Here is an 18,097-nt window from a genome sequence, read left to right on the forward strand (position 1 = left end):
TAAATTTCTATAAAATGTGCAAATATTTGAAATTTAAGTAATAACATTTTATTGTGAAAATTATTTGTATTTTATCCAAAAAAATCACAAGCATAAGCAAAATAAGTAACTGAACAATTTACAAAATGTTTTCATCTTCATTAATATCAGACCCTCTGGCTTCCTATTAATGGCCAGTGATCCCACAAGAATGTATATGTGTGTGTGTTTGAAACTTCCAAGAATGCTTCAAATGAATATCATTAATGAGTTGTATTATATGCCACAACAGCAGTTTCTTTGGTACTACATTATCAATCAAAGACAAAAGCTTTAAGAATTAATATTTTTTACTTAATCTGCTAAATGTATTACGTCTATTATTAATACTCTTAAGGTAACATTTGAGGACTTAACTGACACCTAATAAAATACAATTTAGATGTTAGAAAAGTCAATAATGGCACAGCGGTATGTCTGCAGACTCACACCACTAAAATCTGTGTTTCGATGCCCATGGTGGACAGAGCACAGATAGCCCATTGTGCAGCTTTGTGCTTAATTCTAAACAAACAAACTGATGTCCAACAAGTATTTGAAAAGTTTATTACTAAACTATGTTATAATCTAAAATTAAAATATACTGCTTTGAGAATGCAAGTCTTTCTATTCGAAATTTTGAGTAACTTACAAGTTATTGTCACAAAATATTGTGAACTCAAATAATAAATGAGCCATTTATCCCAGTCTCATACACAGTTTGAAGAACTTTAATTTATAATTTGTATTTGCAATAATTAACTTACAACTACCTCTACTACCAGCTTTTAGTTTGATTAGCATCCGACTTAGAATTTTAGCTTTACACATTTCGTGGGTATGAGCGCTCGTTCTGGAACTAATGCAAAATATAAAAAATTACAGATTAAAATCATATTAATTACTTATCTTAGGATCTGGAGACAGCTATTATGATATCAGTCAAGTCCTATTTCTCACCTTTTAACCTAATAATACTACTAATATTACAAAATATTCTGTTCTACTAACAATGATAAGAATATAAACATACGCATGCTTTTTTTATTTTCTTAATATGACGAGAACTTTCTTGCAGATTCGGTTGCATTCTTTGTTCGAAACTGCAGAGGTCGCTTGATAACACATATAGATAGCTTACTACGCAGGAAACTGACAATTTTTATAGTTTTATTTTAGTGAAATGATGTCTTCGAAGAAAAAAACCAAACGAACCAGGAAAGAAAGTTGATCAGAAGAATGAAATATATCAAAGTAAAACAATTTTAAATTTTATTGTTGTATACATAGGCATTGAAATTCTGAATTATGTAAATTGTAACCAGTGCAATATTTGTACCTTGAATTTACCGTAGTGGCTAAGCCTAATTCCAGTCTGTGAGTGTTGATACAAAAATAAGTTAGTTAGCTACCTAATAATTGTTCATGCTAATTATAAGAAGTATCTGCAATATTATTACGAATGTTATGTTCAATGTAAATAGACTTGGACAACATTTTAAAATGAAATTATTAGTATATAACTCATAAGTAGGGACAACATAAAGTGTAGACGATTTTTAAACATTGAAAGCAATGGTGAAATAAATGCATATTCTATCACTTTGAATTGTGGCTCTATCGGAATCAAAAAAAAAGGCTTTTCCAGTTGTTGAGTGAGTGCTACAAATTATTATGGTTTTATTCTTACTGTCACTTGTCCATGTGAAGCAGCTAGTAAATCATGAAGAGTACATAATAAGACAAGTACTTCTCCTTTTAACTTAATTGCTTTAGTGACTCTTTATGTGAAAGTTTTAAACTATGAAAAACTATTTTTTATAATATTAAATAGTTTTTCATTAAAACAAATTTGGATACAAGACCAGAAACAACATGGGTAGATAATTGTACTTTGCTGTCAATCTGGATATTTTGTTTATTGGCTGATGCCTTTACCAAAACCTCATTGGCCAAAAAATAGGCAACTGTTACACCGTTTGTGAAAACTGGATCTACAGTTGGCCACAAAACAGATATCAATATCCTACAACATTCAGTGAATAAGTGTGCTGATCCTCTATTGATAAAGTAACATTAATACAGGAAAAGAAGAAAGTGGCTTGTAAGTTCAAAGTGACAATGTAGATGCAATTGTTCAGACTTGGAGGTCAAAATGGTACAAAAAGCAGGTGTGAAAGAGCTGCAAGGTAAATTAAAAGTATGAAGAAAGAGAAAAGGAAGGACTGATTCATCTGTTCCACTGGAGAGTGATAAAGATGAAATGCCTAGTAGTACTTCTGAGGATCCCATGGAGTTTGTGACACTGAATGAATGATGCAGATAATCCAAGAATTGAAGTGTAAAAGCAAGACATTGTTGTGGTATTTCAACATGGTACAGGAGCAATGCCGATTCAATTTGGTATTGAATCTACAACAACATCAAACTTTCCAAATCAAGAAGCTCTATGAAAAGCATCAAGTTTTTGTGCTCTTTAAAAGAGCAGTTGATTGCTTGCATTGTGCATGGCAGGATTAAGGATTCTTTGTACTATGTTACTTCCAGGAGATCCAGATGATCTTATGAACATGACTGGAAATACAATTAAATCTAACGATACAAAACTATTCTTATATGCCAATAATATGTAACAAATTTTGCCAGAGAAAGTTATACTTGCACTGATATGCTACTCAATGATGTTTAAAGAAATGAAAGATAGATTGAAGAACAAACTTTTGAAATAGCTTGGTGAGAATTATCCCACTGATGTGAAGGTCATGGCCTTTGTATCTACTCTGAAAACAAAAGGCAAAAATGAAAGCTAATTGTCAATAACACAACATACACATCTTCCAAGTTTACTACTGTGTACTATGGAAGTCAAAAACTTGCAATAGCATTACTAAATCTGCATATTTTTTTCATAAAACTTTGTGGGAGATTTTTGTTCAACCTAAAAACTCTAAAAGTGAGTTTTAGCTCATTTCAGAAGGATGTTATTTATTAAGGGCAGCCATTCAACACAAATCCTGGGTGTCTGGCTTGTGGAAGCAGTGTTAAAAATTTGTAAACAGTCTAAAAAAGTTGATTTATTTATATCAACCAATTGTAATTTTAATGTCTTTGAACAGAAACTAAAATAAATGGGTATCTGTATTGATGGTGGCACTAGTTTTCTCTCACTTTGGCTATCTGATTTAGATTTACATTGCTCAGCTTTAGGCCAGATCAAAAAATAACTTATTGTTGCAAGAATCATGGTTAAATTTCAAAATTTCTTAATCAGAATGAAATACCATTGTATACCTATGAGAATTGATTACATCAGTTAGTTTTATCAAAGTAATCAATTAATTTTACGAAAATAATCAACTTGTGTGGCCAATTATTACTATCTTCAATATTCAGTAATCAAAAATTAATCTTTTTAGAGGCAGTTCACCTCTTGCACAGAAAACTGTCTTCTTTATGTCTGCTTTGGAAATTTCCATGCAACTTGTGAAGTTCTGCTGATTGTGTGAGTGACTAATTTCCTCACACAGGTTGTGTAGTAATGATGGATTATTGTCATGTTGACCAATTGTTTTTTCAATTACATTGTGATGCTTCTTGTTTGGTGAGATTGTTTTGTCTGGTGCACATGAGATGGTGTGTAAGGCAAAGATGAGACTGTTTCTTGTTTCTGTTTTTTATAGTATTCTTTGGCTAGTGTATCAAATCTGTTTTTGAAGTAACCAGATACTTTGTTGAGGTCAGAAAATGACTGATTTGGGGTACATTCAGTGGTGATGCACACACACACACACACATCCTAAATAGATCAGATGTATTTAAGTTGGGTCTGGTAAAGGCAAATTCTGAGTGTTATTTATCTCATTTTACTGCTTTAATATCATGCTGAAAAGGTGTGGTCAGTTCTTACAAACTTCATGAGAAGACAGTGCATTAGCATTCAAAATATTAGTCTAATAAAGTATCCAAGGCCACCTTAACTTTTACCAGTGTTTGAAACTGCAAAATTTTATGATGGCCTTTTACCATGTCTTTAATACTTTATAATTTCATAATTATCATCAACATTGTCTGCAGGAAAGTAGAAAGATAAACAGTATGAAAGGCTTTGTAAAATCGTACTTCCATATAGTAATCTTATAAGTACCGCATTAAAGTCAAATTCATAAAGTGTAGTTTTCATCTTAACAGCTGTCACATTTTCTTTATTTTTAATGAACATATATTAGATAATATGTTTTGAATATTTTAAAACTAATTATCTTTGTAATGCATAATTTGTTCACTTAATCAATGAAATAGTATGCCATGTTTATTGAATTTATTGATACAAAGGTTCAAACAAATTGTTGGTAGTAGAAGAGTAATCACACTCTACTCACATCACCTCAGGTGGATCAACAAGTAGGAAGAAAAAGAAGGAAATTGAGGACCTGAACTTGATATTCAAATCTGTAACAACACAGAAAGGTAAAATACTACTCTTTATATTATGAAATAGGTTTTTTCTGTCACCATTCTTTGCTTGTGGAGAATGAAGTTAATGTTAGATAACACTGCACAACAAAGTTTTTGCTTCTTGAACACTGTTGGGTCTTCCTTATAGATTTTTGGCTGCTGATCATGAAAATCACGTCAACATTTGCCTATTACTTACAGTTTCATTGAAATCTTCAGTTTTGCTCTAATGGGAAAACAATATCAGGGCAACTGGAATTTGTCAATGCTTGCTGACTACTGTTGGACACTGCAACGTGATGCACCGGACATTGAATGCAAACAAAAATCAGGAGCAAAACACTTTTAATTATGTTGAACTTAACACAATTAAATAAGTTATTGCCAGTAAACAGTTAACTGTCTATTTCTCAAAGTTTCTACGTGATGAAGCAAAACAAAAACTATATTTGTGCATACCCACCAGATACCAGTCACAATCAGCAAAACCTTTTCAGGAAGCAAAACATTTCAAAAAAATTGTTGTGCAGTATAATTTGTGTATGGAGTAAAAAAGTTTATTATTTTAATTTTACCTAATACAAATGCCAGATTAGACTAGCTTTCTTATAAGTTATTCCTATGTAATTCAATAGAGTGTGAGCAAGAAATTCTGAAATTTGTATATTCTCATTGTTGTATGACTTTCCAGTAACATAACAAGTACGTGATATGTATCTCAGGACAACTGGTTATACCAAAATAAAACTGAGAACAATATTTTGACCTTCTTAGGTCATCTTCAGATGAACAAAGGAGTTGCAACAGTTGTCCTGAAATACATTTTTACTTCAAGTTTGTTTCTCGTCATCACGAAATGCGTGATATATTGTTAATCACTTAACCTCCCCCTACATCTAGATATGGCATGTTTTTGTAAACATATAAATACAAAAATTTTGATTTTTTCTATTTTTTTTCCATTACTGCTTTTGCTTGTTTTGAAGTAGTGTAATGTGAGCATGAGAATATGTCAATGTGAGGTTTAATACTACTAAAAAACATAGGATTTTATAGTTAACTGAAGACTTTTAAGAATTATTACAGAAGTGTTATTAATACAGATTATCTTTGGATACGTCAATGATCTGGCTATCTAAGTAGGTCATGAAGGTTTTTAAGATTTTATTTCTTAGAAATAGCAAATAACATAAGTTGAATCTTTCAAACTGAGTTATTCAATAAAAAGTTAAAATACTTTCCAGAATTATTATGGTTTTTATACTTTATGTATTATGTAGAAACTGAAATACATCATGATGTATTCTACCATATTAATATTGCTCTTGATATGTAGTCTTAAATGTGTTTAAAGATGGAACCTCTTTGCTTTCTACTTTTAGAGATACATATCCCTGACATTGAAATCCTGACATAAGTAAGGAACTTTTTAGCATTAGTCACATTTATAAAAGAATTTCTAAAGTGTGGAACATCAGGTTTACAATTTCACCCATTTAAGGTTCTAAATATTTATTTTTCAGCTTTTTTTTTTTTTTTTTTTTAAGGTCTGGCACTAAAATTGTACTAATGTACAATTTCTAATTCTATATATTTATTCTTTATCAGTGAGAGTTAAATATTTTCTTTAGGAGTGGTTGGAAAGAAATAGTTTTATTGCACATGAGTTCTGCAGATATAACACTTAGAGAGACATAATCAAATAGATAATTGTGACTAACCAACAATAATTGTCTTCATAAGAACAATGAAATTATTTATGTAGCTAAAACTCATTCAAAACAAAAAGCATAAGCTATTATATTACTGTAACTTTATTGAATGTTATTTTTATACATTTTAAAAATGTAAGTTGGTACATTTTATCTGTTTTTATAACTTTAAAAAATTAAAACTTATGTAACAAGTGTGTGGTGCAAGTATTGTGTACAGATCAACTGAAAGCATGAATTCTTATACTGTACATCGCTATCTTTAATATTAAATTAGTTTTCATAATTTGTGTGTGTTTTTCAATAGTCAGGTCACTGATATTTTTAGGGTGAATAAAAACAAGTGATAAAAGTCTGCTTAATGTAAATCATCCCCTCGGTGTGGATTCCTGTGCATGATGAGGGAACCTCCCAAGGAAGGTTCTGTTCTGTCTGGTTACCTTCTCTGGGATCTAAACATCCACCCACGTGCTTGCCATGCTTGGCGACCCGTGAAGGGGAGGAGAAGATCCTGGTGGTTGAGGGGTCCAACCCTAACACACCACTTTGGCCTTGAATTCCTGTAGACGGGCGGCCTTTGGTTGGCCCCCCTTGGGTCAATTGGCTGGTTCGCTTGGGTTAGAGTTAACCAAGTGCCAGTGTTGAAAGTTCTCAACAGGTGCTGTGGACATTGTGCCTAATGCTGGTATTTGGGTATAGTGCTCACGAAACCCTGGCGTTGCTGCATTGTTCTTGCATGACTTTGTAGTGCGTCCCCTTGTAGAGCTCCATGGTGGGTGGGGTCAGTAGGTACCGAAATGTTTCCTTTTTCCTATGGATCCTCCAAAAAATTTAAATAAAATTGTGAAAAAACAGTCAATGGGTAATTGACCACGTCTTGATGACTCTGAACAGCAATCTTCAACATCAGTAACACACGTACCTCATTTTCTTATATTACATTCTCTTTTGGAGAAACCTTTAGGGCAAATGTTCCCTTTTTTTATTCAGAAGAGACTAGAGGGACTTGCTGGCTCTCCAAAGTCAGTGAAGAAGCTTCGATCTGGTGACATATTGGTTGAAACATCCACATCCCAACACAGTGAACTCCTCTTGAATTCAAAGGCAATTGGGGATATACCTATTGAGGTTACACCTCATGCTACTTTGAATTCTTCCCGAGGAGTTATTGTTAAAAAGGATATGAAGAACGTTCTCGAGTCAGAGATTCTCGCTGGTCTCTCCACTCAAGGAGTTTCTGCAGTGAGGCGCATCTCCACTCGCAAAGATGGAGTTACACTGCCAACAAATACCCTCGTTTTAACATTCACTTCACCACGTGCACCTGCCACCATCAAGGCAGGTTATCTCATTTGAAGGGTTCAGCCATACATACCAAACCCTCTTCGATGTTTCCAATGTTAGAGGTTTGGCCACTCAAAGACATCATGTCGTGGTTCCCTGACATGTGCTCGTTGTGGTGGCAAGGACCACAATGCCTATGAATGTAACATGGACCCAAATTGCATCAACTGCAATGGTACTCACCCTTCCTACTTTCGTTCTTGCCCAAAATGGTTGAAGGAAAAAGAGGTCAGCGTTTGAAAACGACTCATAACATTAGTAATCCTGAGGCTCAGAAATTGCTGCCCGCCACTCCATCTCCGACATATGCTGTAGCACTTCATTCCACAACTACAGTGGGAGTGTAGACAGATCTCTCTGTGCCTCCAAGAGAATTGTTTTCAAAACAAATGAAAAGCCTTTTGACCTCCATGGTTAAAAAGGTTGATGAATCGACTTCCACACCCATCTCTGTTTCTCCCATACATTCCAACAAACCTCAAGATCCACTTCTTTCAGTTTCAAATACAGGCATTTCTTCTGATACATTTTTTCTCCCACCCCAAGAGGCAAAACAATCATTCGTTTGCGTCCTCAGTCACTGGAATCCCGTTCCAATAACAAAGACCTGCCCAGTCGCCCCAGGTCAGGATCCATGGAGGTTGATAAACCTCCTTCGACTAAGGACAGTAAGGAAAAAAGACGTGGTCGTACACAGAAGGGTTCTCCAGCCACTTCGCCAACCCGTCATTAAAAATGGCCACCTTGATACAATGGAACTGTTGAGGTTTATGTTCTAATCTGGATGATATCAAAACACTGATTGCTTCCTTCCATCCTGTATGTCTTTCCTTACAAGAAACATTTCTAAAACCTGCTGATACAGTCACCATTCAGCAGTTTTCTCTGTACAGAAATGACAGGCTGTGTGATGGACGAGTACATGGAGGGGTGGCGTTATTGGTTGATCAGCATGTGCCCACCCTGTCTTTGTCACTCAACACACCCTTGGAGGCCATAGCAATCTGTATTTCCTTGGGTCATACCATGACTGTTTGTTCTCTCTAACTGTCCCCTGGAGAGACATATGATCAGTCAGACCTTGATGCTTTCGTTGAACAGTTGCCGTCTCCCTTTTTACTCCTGGTGGACTTTAATGGACATCGTACCCTCAGGGGAAGTGCTGTTATTGATGGGAGGGGTCGCTCTGTAGAGCATATGCTCTCTGATCACAACCTATCTCTTTTCAATACTGGTTCTTCCACTTACTTTCATGCACCTAGTCAGTCCTTTACTGCTATTGATCTCTCAGTTTGCTCCCCTTCATTATTCTCCCATTTTTCATGGAGGGTTGACAATTATCCACTAGGCAGTGATCATTTTCCTATACTTTTGAGAGAGACTGGCCGTGGTCAATGCCACCCTACCCGTGTGCCCCGGTGGAAGCTGGATCAGGCAGACTGGTCCACTTTCACTGCTCTTGCAGAACTTGATCATGCCATCATGAATCAGCCATCAATAGACGACTGTGTGGCAGAGGTAACTGGCTGTATTATACAAGCAGCTGCTCAGTGTATTCCTAAAATCTTGACACGTTTTCCACAATATCCTCGTCTGTGATGGAATCCTGCATGCTACTAAGCACTGGAGGCTCAAAAACGGGCCTTGGATACTTTTCGTAGATATCCCACACTTTCGAATCTCGTCTCTTTCCAACGGGCCTGTGCACATGCTAGGTGAGTAAGATGTCAAAGCCAGAAGGAATCTTGGATTAAGTTCACAACTAGCATATCTTCTACCACCAGCTCCAAGGTCATATGGGACAGGATTCGAAAGGTCAGTGTGCACTACAATTCTGTTCCCCTCTCGATCTTACTCTCTGATGGTCAGGACGTGGCTGATGTCCGGAGCATCGCTGATACTCTAGGTGAAAGCTTTTGCCAGGTATCTAGCACTTCTGCTTCTTCCTCCACCTTCTTGGCCATCAGGACTAGGGCAGAGCATTCACCTGTTTCCTTTCGAACTGACTGTCTCTGACTATTATTATCCCTTTACATTGGTGGAACTGAAAATGGCCCTTCATCAGTCTGGCAGTACATCTGTTGGATTTGATGATATACACCATGACATGCTGCACCATATATCTCCTGCTTCTCTTGATGTCCTTCTAATTGTCTTTAACCGGATCTGGCAGGAGAATGTTTTTCCTGATGCCTGGCACCAGGGTATTATTTTACTTTTCTCTAAGCCAGGGAAAGATCCCAAGGTTTCTTTAAACTACCGTCCAATTGCTTTGACTAGCTGTCTCTGTAAGACCTTGGAAAGGACGGGTAATACTCGTCTTGTTTGTTTCCTCGAATCAAACAACCTCCTCTCGCCCACCCAGTGTAGGTTCCGACGACAGCACTCCACCACAAACCACCTAATTTGACTTGAAACATTAATCAGAGAAGCCTTTCTCAAACACCAACATCTTGTATCAATATTCTTTGACGTTGAGAAGGCTTACGACACAACATGGAGGTATGGCGTTTTGCGAGACCTCCATACATATGGGTTACGTGGCCATTTACCCATGTTTATTAAAAATTTTTTAATGGACAGGAGATTCCAAGTTCGTGTGGGTTCGACACTTACCCTTTCTTTTGTACAGGAACTTGGATTCCCTCAGGGCTGTGTTTTGAGTGTCACACTTTTCAGTATAAAGATAAATGCCATCACTGAACAACTCCCTCTCACTATTGCGAATGGGCTGTAATTTGACAACTTTCACATCTCATGTCAGTCGTCGAACATGAGATATATTGAGTGGCAACTACAAACTGCCCTCAATCGTGTACATGAAAATAATAAACTAATTGAAATTAATGTTTCCAGTTATTCCAAATATCCAGATGATCAAAATATTTGTTAGGTACAAACTTACATGAGAGGCAGGTGTGGGGATGCTTTATGACTTCCATTGCCATTAAATTTACTATTCCTGTCATTGTTATTGCAAAGCTACAGAAGCTATCTACCACTGCACCAATTTTGAACCATTGACTCACTGGCTATTTAAATAATTAGGTGTAAATTTATTGTATTTTGATTTTTTCTCACACTGTGTGATGTTTTTACTTTACAATTGTATCACTATTATTTAAAGTTGTATAAGTATGAGCACATCTAGAGCAGGAGCCCAAGTGGTCCAGTCATTCATATTTTTAGTAGTTAATAACTGTATTTTTCAGTTTTGTATGAGAAAATGCAGGTGAGGTGAAGGGATCCATAGGGGGTAAACTTTATGCACATTTTTCAGAGATTAATAATAATATTGTTTAATATTATAGTTGAATAGGCATTAATTTAAGGTAGAGATCAAGGGAGTTGAAACCCTATCCCTTCTAGCTATTCTTTTTTGAAAAGTAATACGTGTATCATTTAATGTTTTTATCTGTGGGGGTCTTAACTCCTCCCTCCATATCCCCCCCTTAATTTGATTAGGAAAACAGTCAATAGTATTGAAAATAAATATTAGGTTTCAATATCTATTTAATTGGTCTATTAATTACCTTTATCATTATTTATTTGAATTTAGTTTATTTTGAATCTATAACAGTCAGGTGCAGCTTCAGCCATTAACTTATGAATACAATAATCTGGACATCAACTGAATGTTTCCCTGGTAAATTATCAGGCCTTGGCTTTTTTCCAGAAATTAACAGTGTGCATGCATTCTAGACTTCATGGAGATTTGTTTTCCCTAAAGTTAGCGTTATTTTTTGGAATTTATAATGCACAATGGAGGGGTTTAGACATTTTCATTGTTGGTTAGTTAGCTTGGCATTGTATGGTGCAAAGTAACTAGGCTATCTGCACCAGACATTTTGGTAATGAAGTTATAAAAATTTTACCTTTTTTCTCTAAATGATAATAAAACTTTATTTCAACCCAAATTTTGAAATGACTATTTATGGTTATTATTTCTTACATAATTTGTAGCCCTAATATTTATGACACCTGTAGCTCTTTTAATATATGCCTACTTTAAAATCTGTTTTTCATTGTTTGAAAGTTATAATGCTCCTGACAATGTTTTGTCCAAAATAAGTGAAAATGCAAGTGACAATAAAGATTTGAAAACCAACTGATGTTTGCAAAGCAAACACTAAAATGTGAATATAGGTGTAGACATGGTTTTCCTTTCAAAATATAATAATTTATTTCAATTAATGTTTTCAAATGTTTGTCTAACTGTTTTTATTTTCTGATTGATCACATTAGTAGAAAAAAATATTATATATTTTTTAAATTGTTCATTGCAGCCTATACGAACTAATAATAATAGACTCTAATTAATTTTATCACTAATTACTTGTAACACATAGGTTGTATAAATAAAAAAAACATTGAATGTGATGTACACTTATTAAACTACTAGAAGTCTAATTAGACCCCCTCTTCATAAAAGAAAGAAAGGGAAACTATTCTTACTATGAGAACAGTTGTTGAGAAAGTTTATATATATACTTGGATATAACACATAGTTCGACTGTCGTGTTGATAAAGTTAAAATATAGGTTGTTTTTTATAGCTTTGTAAAGTTTCTTTTCTGTTCCCTTTGTTGTGAATTCTGAATGTATTTGTGTATAAAATTATATGATAACTTGGCATAAGGCAAGTAAGCTTATACAGTTTATAGATGGGTTGAATGGATAACAAATCTTATTAAAACTTTAACATGATAATGAATGCACAGTTTTTGGAAAAGGTTTTGTCATCTTCAGGTTTAATAATATATCTATACACTGAAATGTATATTGTATGAAGCAAAGAGGTTGCATAACTTGAGATTGCTTAAAGCATAATAAAGTTATTTTATTGATGCTCTGTTTATAATTACTATTTTTACTTTTTAATAAACACATTATGATTTTATTGAGTTGCAGTGTTTGTAAACATATTTTTTAATATGTTTGCCAAATAAAAAAACTGTCATCAAATTGTACAAATTTACTATTTAGTGAATATGGTAGAAAATTGCAAAATATTGTGATGTTGCAAATATTTATTAAGTAATGTTCTAGTATGTTTATTTTGTTCAAATAATGAAGATAAATAAATTGTTTAACTAAAAATGACAACTGTTAAAAAGATGAAGGCTGTCATGTGAAATTAAGTGTAATTTGAAAATTAGTGAAAAAAAACAATCCAGAGTGAAAGAAAAAATTAAAAATGATACTACGTTAGAATAATGTTGTGGTTGAAAAAAAGTTAAGAAGTAAGCATGTGCCTTTCTTGTATGGGTTGTAAAAGGTGTGGTACTAATGGGTTGAGTGTAATTAATCAGTTCAAGGAATCAATTATTATTTTCCACAAAGTAGGGTACACAATTATTATCTAATGAAATTATTAGGGATTTAGTAACAAAAAGGGAAGAGGAACATTATTTAATGTTGTCCTTTGTATAATTTTTGCTTCTTTGACAAGTACTCTCAACTGGTGGTAATAAATACAAACTGTAGATGTTTAAATCCTGATTTGTGCTTAAACAGAACTAATTTACAAAAATTGCAAACTTGTTAAGCATTTTTAAGAAGAAACCCCCCACTAATATAGTGTGTTCAAATACAGAAAATCAAGATTTTCTAACTTGTTTACTATACCACTTGGATGGAAAGTACCTAAGTTATACAAGATTTCTATTTAATGTTGTTTTTAAGCATTAAACATACAGAAAATACATTTTTGTCATTTAAAAACTTTAACAGCCCTTTAAATAAACTTGACAGTCAGACATGTACAGATCATATATAAATTTGTAACTGTAAAAGGTGATGCAATTGGTTTGTTCTCTCAACACATTTCAGTGATGGTATACTTAACATGTGATGAAACTTGTTGTTACCATGAAACACATTAATGTATTTAAAAATCTGATACTGACACTCATAATGTATAAATATTAAAAACAGACTTATTTGTGAGCTTTATGATATTTTAGTTATTAAACTTTCTATATTCTAGTCGGTAACAAAACATTTTGTTGTATCATGAATTTAATACCTGTTTTGTTTAATAACCTGGCTGTATTCAAGAAGTATTATCTTCAAAATTGACTTACTAAAAAAGTATCTTATCGTAAAAGACTACTAACTATTATGGTATTATTTTTTAAATATAAATCCTGTAACCCAAGCACTTTTGAAAGGTTGACCTTTCTTCCTCAGTGACAAAATGGGTGTGGTGGTATAAACAAAGAGTGATATGTATGTTTGGTCTTCCAGGAAACATTTATTTTTCTATGAACTATTGTAAACATTTTATTTCTGGTACAGTGTAGCCTTTGGCAAGAGTGTATGTGAAAAGTTGTTTGGATATTTTAGTTCAGAAATGGCTAAATATGTGAAAATATATAAAATTGTGCTTAGATGTTTAAGTAAAATAAATATGACACCTGGAGATTGACTGATAAAAATATACTAATCAGTTTATAAAAAGAGGTATGAAAAATTTTTTAAAAATGGTAAGTTTTAGGAAATTTGGTCTTCATAAAACTATTTAATGAATAAAGTTATTTTTCTGATGAAACCAATGAATGTAGATCACTGATTCCAGGATCTATGTTAATTACAAAAGGTTCAACAGTATTTAGATGAGCAATCCCAAGTAATACTAAACTTTCAAATAGAATTTCTCTTGTTATTACCTATCAGTTTAAACTCAAACATTTCATGGATTTTGAAGAAACATTTTTATCTTCTACGGCTCAATCATTGTCATAAACAGATATTTCCTGAAGTTCTTGTTGCCTCCTTCCAAAAAAACAGAACCCTAAAAGGTGTCCTTGTTCACAGAAAAGTGAATAACATCCTACTCAAAAATGAGTGTTGTCCATGCAATAAAGTCTTGTCAAACCTGCAAGTTCATAAAAACCACTAACTCATTTTCTGACATGTACAAACAAAGAAACATTATATAAAGAAATCAGGTGTTAAACAAAAAACACCATTTTTATTACACAGTGTAAAAAAATGCAGTCATCAATATGTAGAACATAAACAACCTTCAGAGAACATTTCAACAATCATAAATCTTCTATTAACACTGAAAATGATCTCACAGTTGCTGAACACTTTTACCAACCCACTTCGATTATAGGATTTACCATTTTACTTCTATCAAGACTTCTTGAACCTCGGTGTTTTTCTGTCATGAATGATGTGTTTAAAATGCTTTACATTTCTCAATGACCAACTATTAGAGTTGTAAGGATTATTGTTGATTTCTTGTTGCTCTAATTCTGAATTTTTAATATATGATATATATATATATATATGATAAAAACTTATTTTAATTTTTTTGAGTGATAATACAATCATTTTTAAACAATCCACTTAACTCTGCATACAGTAGTAATTCTTGTGTATCATCTATTGTAAATATTGATATTGTTTGATTGACGTAAGAAGTAAGTGATCAACAGTTTGTAAAATCATTCTTGAAATTACTGATCATTGCTGTGATATAAATAATAATATATTTATTTTCAACATAGCTTGTACTTTGTTTAAGAAGAGGTAAGCTAACCTTAAAAATAGCAAGACAACTTGATGTAGAATTTTAACATTATATAGTACAAAATGCATTATTAATGAGTGTTGTCATAGAGCATATTTAAACTTGTCAAGTTTATTCTTTTCATTGTTAAGTAAACAGCTCAGTGGACGAGAGATGTTTACTTTCAACCCAGACTTGGCTGTAGAAGGCTACATGGGAGAAGATGAGGCAGCATATGATCTTATTTCCTTGAGAAGATAGTGAGGTATTGATATTTCATCTATTATCAAAGCATGAGGTCTTGTTTGTATGCTGTTTTTTTCTTAAGGATTTTCATGGAAATGTTATTAAGGAATGTTGCTTAATTGAACAGTTTGTGTTTTATCCAATTCATCAATATCATTTGATATCATAGTTTGTTTCTTCAAAGAGAAAAAAAAAAGTTGTACAGTGAAACATTTATATGTTTTTATTTCTGTCTCCACATTACAGACTGTGGTGTCACAAGGATGTTGGAAGAACTTTCTTTATACAAAAAAAGACAATTATAATCTCTCTCTTTTTTGATTAATACCAGCAAACTTGGTTGTTAGTGTTGACACATCAGTGAACAGTTTTGTGTCTTTTTGTAGCTGGGAAATTGAAAATTGATTTTAAAAGGCTTTTATAGTTTTGGAGGAAATAAAAATACACATTTAAACTCAAGCCAAAAGTTTAAAAAATACATATATTAATTTATTTCATGTTTTTAACCATCTTAACTGGAAAGGGGGGGACAGTGAGACATATGCTGGGATTAAATCTGAAATTATGGTAAAACTAAATTTGTGGATAATAGTAGCTTTGGGGTTGGAGAACTATTTTAACTCCCTCCCACTAGTGCTAACTCTGTTAAGAAATATAATTATAGACTTAATATAAATATTACTTTTAAATTTTGTCACTGCTAACATGTATGAGATATATTTATCATAAAACTTGAGGGCATTGGAACATATAAAAATTTAATCTTTGTAAACTTTCTTTGCAGTTGCAGAACTGTGATTCATATCTGGATCTAACAGCTGAGACCCTTATCCTGCAAACAAATGTAGGATTAACATTGTTAATTAATCTTCATGAAGTGAACAGAAGAAAAGCAAACCTATATGGTAAGGGGATGTACTCAGTATCAAGTATGTATTACATTGAGAAAGTAACTGTTATAGTAGGGAGTTGCCTTAAATTTAATTCAAGTGTCTGTTGAAGTAGGAAAGTTATAGTTAAGGTTTAATATGAAGTATCTATTTTAATAAGAGAATTGTTGACAAAATTTTAAAAAGTATATGTTATAATAATATGAAGTTAGAACATAATATAAATTGGCTGTAATAATAATTAATTTGTATTTAATGCTTATTAATTTAAAAAAAAGATGTTTAGACTTATTTAATGAAACCACAAATATTTCATTTTTAGAAAAAATCATGACATTGAAAATGTTAAAAGAAAGGTCTGTCTGTGAAAGGTAGTTTGTAAATTTTTTTACAGATACTAGAAAGCCTGAATGAAGCTTATAACTAATAAGAATGATAAATGTATTGATATATGTAAAAATTATATATTTGCTTTGTTAGTTATTGTCAATGTTTCAAAATGTATTGAGAAAAATCAGGACAGATTGTGTTGATTAAATATTATATAGATAATTATATCAGTAATTGTTGGTATCGTTGTTAGTGGTAATTTGTACAAACATGGTGTTCATTATGATTATTTTATTCAATAAATTTATAGGAGAGGAGGGGAAGCTCCCTGAGGCAGCTGATTAAGAAGATCATCTTGCTACTACAGTAGATGGAGAAGCTGTTACAATCAATGAAAACCTATTTGATGAAGAATTGGATGTGGAATAACCAATGTGTAATAAGTAAAAATCCTATAAAGTTACAATGTCTGAAACTTAACTGTAGTTTGTGTAACTGAACATTGACAGTGACTTGTGTCTCCCAGATTCTTCTTAAAGAAAATTTCAAGATTGTTTTACAAAGTGCTGATGCCCTACCACAGATATGATCTGTACCACTAGTAGATGTCTGCTCTTCATTTATTTATTACTTACCTACCTACAGCTGAACATTTTTTGTTAAAAGTTAAAAAAAAAAGCATTTTATTGAACCTAATGTTTTGTTCAAAGCAAGTTATTAAGTTTGGTTTTAGCAATTTATTGCTCAATGCAGTGAATAATATAGTGTTTCTGGAATTGAAATGCTAAAGTTACCTTAAAAACAAAAATTGTATAAGATTGATAAAATGTTTTAAGTAAAACAAGATATAACAGGAGTAAATGTGATTTTTAAAGAGCAATAATTTTTCTATCTTTAGGAATTTGGTTGTGAAATGTATATTTTTCATTGAATATCTTGTTATAAATATTCATTATTGCAAAATAAATGGTGAAAAAATGAAGCAGTGCGAGTTTAATTCATTGATTGACACATATCAAATAGTGTTTTTAATTTTTGTAAATGCATAGTTGTATTTATTGAATACAAAAAAATATTTAATTAACTTTCTACAAAAATCACAGAAGGATATAAACAAAAGCAAACATAATGCATTTCTGACAGTTAAATAGAAATAACAAAAATTAAAAGCAGATGTATTGATATTTAACCCACACAGTATGTCTGCACTGAATTACTAAGCTCAGATTTAGACCTTGAACATGGACCAAGAAAACAGAGAGAGTTTGCAACTGATGAAACTACATTCTAATCATAAAAGGAATACAGTCTGAACACTATTTTTAGTTACCTATGCTCATAACTAGGTATGTTTTTATTTCTGATCTATGTAAAAGACTTGCTTTGATCAAAGGTTAATATTAATTCTATACCAATTTCTTGTGATATCCTGATCAGTTTTTAATTTAATTATATTTACGATAACATCAAGTTAATGCATACATATTTTACAGATAATTGAATGTTACTGAAAGTTAGTTCTAGTCCATATTCAAGGTTTGAAACTGAGCCTAATCCCCAAACTTAGTAATTCAGTTTTTA

General features: G+C 32.6%; 1 long non-coding RNA gene across 4 annotated transcripts; it reads left to right on the forward strand.

Moving 5' to 3' along the window:
- Positions 1–1,125: 1,125 nt before the first annotated feature.
- LOC143232898 (uncharacterized) lies at positions 1,126–17,496 on the forward strand. Of its 4 annotated transcripts, none has more exons than XR_013017858.1 (5): positions 1,126–1,272; positions 4,351–4,485; positions 15,203–15,315; positions 16,081–16,201; positions 16,827–17,496. It is a non-coding gene; the product is annotated as an uncharacterized LOC143232898 (long non-coding RNA). The 4 variants fall into 4 exon arrangements; XR_013017857.1 differs by having other exon boundaries at positions 15,210–15,315; XR_013017860.1 differs by having other exon boundaries at positions 1,140–1,272; positions 4,408–4,485.
- Positions 17,497–18,097: the final 601 nt, after the last annotated feature.

The sequence above is a fragment of the Tachypleus tridentatus genome, chromosome 11 (genome assembly GCF_004210375.1).
Source record: "Tachypleus tridentatus isolate NWPU-2018 chromosome 11, ASM421037v1, whole genome shotgun sequence".
Taxonomy (NCBI): domain Eukaryota; kingdom Metazoa; phylum Arthropoda; class Merostomata; order Xiphosura; family Limulidae; genus Tachypleus; species Tachypleus tridentatus.